This window comes from Chaetura pelagica, unplaced genomic scaffold, assembly GCF_000747805.2.
Source record: "Chaetura pelagica isolate M959 unplaced genomic scaffold, ChaPel_1.0 scaffold294, whole genome shotgun sequence".
Classification (NCBI taxonomy): Eukaryota; Metazoa; Chordata; class Aves; order Apodiformes; family Apodidae; genus Chaetura; species Chaetura pelagica.
The window spans coordinates 370574-373495 of record NW_009953068.1 but is presented as its reverse complement, the minus strand read 5'-3'; positions in this window follow the sequence as shown (position 1 = coordinate 373495).

The following is a 2922-nucleotide window of genomic DNA, read 5'->3' as shown; positions in this document are numbered from 1 at the left end:
GTTGTGAAAACAGCCCCCCCCCCCCCCCGATGTTTTATTGAATTTATGTGACTGTGTCAACCAAGTCAGAAAGATTAAGTGCTACTTTTACAGTCTTCTTTTTACCCAGATGCTACAAGTTCTTGAAAACAAACCCATCCTGACTTTCAGTGTTGTGCCCAAATATCTTTTCAAGATGTAGGGACCAATGCCACATTGTTCTTAACCATTTTATTTTTTTTTAAAGTTGCCAAAAAAACCCCACAAAACAAAACAAGTTGCTTTTTATTTTTCTTATTTGCCACTTTTGCAGTATTTGTGTGTTCAGCTGAAAGGGACAGCACTGGGTGTGTGTGGGTGTGTGTGGGTGCTGGGTGTCTGTACTGTTCAGAGGACAAAACTGAAGCTATTTTGTGTCAGTCTTCAATTTTGAACAATCAGGTTGGTTTCCTTTGTGGCCGAGGCTGCTGCTGAGACCCCTCAGAGATGGTTCAGGCTGCCTTTCCTGCCTCCCTCACGTGTCCCCATCATGTTTAAGAAAAAAAAAAGCAGCTGTGGAGGGAGGTGATTCATGCCACAAAATGCCTCTTCTCTTTTTTACACCCTGCACGACTTTTAAACTAGCCTTGTGTTGACCTTTTAAAGTAGTCCCATGTTTTTGCTTCCTCTGCCCATGTCCAAAAGGACATGTTTTATCTGACAGGTTTGGTTTTTTTCCTTTGAGGCAGAAGTTTCTTTCATGCAGGAAACATTTTTGGGTTTCCCCCCTGGAGTGGAGTGGCAAGAGTGCCCTGGGAGAGGGGAGCCATGGGACATGGCAGTCCCCAGGTGCTCTGTGGTGTCCATTGGGCTGTGTGCCTGGCTGTAAATATTGTTGACTGCACCACCACGCTCTTCAGCTCCTTGACTTCCAGAAGCTTTCAGAACCCTGTGACCTTGCACCTCTCTGGCCCCCCCACCTTAGTGCTGATGGTAGAAATTTAGACACTGCTTCCAAAACAGCATTAGCAGTAGTTAGGTGACTTTACCATGATGGGTCTCCAGAAACAAAATGCCTCTGATCTTTTTGTATCATTGTTTTTCCTCTCTCTCCATCATTCCTGCCTCACCACCCCACCATTCTGTAAAACTTTGCAGGAAATTCTTTGTTCCCAGAGATGAGTGACCCCCAGACCCCCTGTGCTCCCAGGCCTTCGGAGTGGAAGTGACTGGGGAGGGTGGTTTTGATCCCAGTTTGGAGAGCTGGTTTCTCACGTGGTCCTTTGAGATCCTCGAGGGAGAGTCCCCATGAGCACGCCAGGCTTGAAAGCTCCTCCTGGGATTTCTTGGATGCCCCAGCTCAGCAGAGCTCTGCTCAGGTGGGGTCACCCCTGCGAGATGGGCTGCCTGGGATGGGGATGACGTGGGTCTGGGGTGCTGAGAGGGATCTGCTGAGGAACCTCAATGGCTGTCCCAGCCTGGGATGGATCCCAGAAAGAGCTCACCACATTCCCAGCCTGTGTGCACGTGTGTGTGCTTGGGAGCCACCACTCGAGAGCAGTGTCCCTGCCTGGCCATCCCGGTGGCTGTCCCTTCATCCAGGCTGAAGTGATCTTTTTTTATTATTTTCTTTCCCTTAGGTTAGCTAGAAATCCTCAAATCCACAATTTATTTTTTTCCCCCCAGTGTTTGCATGTTCAGAACTTACAGGTTAGGGATTCTCTGTTCTGGAGGGATGTCTGAGTGTTGGGATGGCGTGGGTGACGTAGCTGGAGAGACTGGAGGACTGGATGCCAAGAGACAGAGGATGTGATGTCATTGCAGAGCATGAAAGCTTCAGAAAAGTGGATTTTTGTTGTGTTAAAGTGGCGAGGACAACAGGAGGGACGAGCATGTCCCCTGCCCTGCCTGGGCACTGGTGCTGGATTCACAGTTCAGACACTCCGGGTTCTATTTGGATGTTTGGTGCCGTTGTTGTATTGCAGTACATGGCTGAGCTGATGTGTAGTTTCCTTTTTTCTTTCATTTTGGAGAACAAAGCCAAACGTCGTGCTCCCCCAAACGGTGATCTCTGTGTCCATTTGTACCTGTGACTTCAGGGTTGTGTGCTCGGGGACCTTTTGTGTTTTGTTTTGGGTTGTGTTTTTTTTTTCTAATTGGAGGGAAATAAGTTTTCAGAGACGCTGGATTTGAAATGCCCAGAGGAGGTGGGTGTGTGGAGGGCAGAGGAAAGGCCCGCCCTGGTTTTTTAGTGAATTGCTTGTGTTTTATTTAAATGAACTGATGCCTAGCCAGGCTCAACCGGAGTCAGTGCCTGAAGCTTTTTGTAGCTGTGATATCCCAGAAGAGAACCAGCCAAGTCCGGAGAGTTGCGCTCTTATAGAGCGGCCATAGAACCTGTCCAAATATTTGCTTCCATTTTCAAAAGATAAAAAAAAAAAAAAGTCGTTGATTATAAAACTTCCTCTGGTTTGCTTTCTCCTTTTGATTCTCTTGCGTCCTGCACCCGCTGCCCCTCAGCACCAGGTTATTAGTAACCAGGTTATGAAGTGGTGGTGCTGCTACTGGGGGTCTGTCCCCTGGGTCCCCTCTGCTGGGTCTGGCTCCTTCCCCAGGGTGGTGATTTCCCTGTAGGTGAATCCAAAAGCTTGGCTGGATGTGGGACTTGATGGCACAGCCTCGCTGGGGGCTCTTTGGGTAGTGGAGCCTGGGGGGCCATGGTCCCAGGAAGGAATGGCAGCAGCTGGGGGCTGTGGTGGAGATGGGGAGGAGCTCATTCTGTTCCTCCCCAGCTGAAACCTGCTCTGAGAGTGCAGGAAACCCTGCAAAGCCCAGGCTGGAAACCGCATGGCTGAGCTGGAGAGCCTGCCCCAGCCCTGCTGCCTCTCACCCTGTTTCACAACCACCCTCAGCCTGGCAGCCCTGCAGCTGCCCCTGCTGCACCCTGACCCTGGCCCAGCCCCA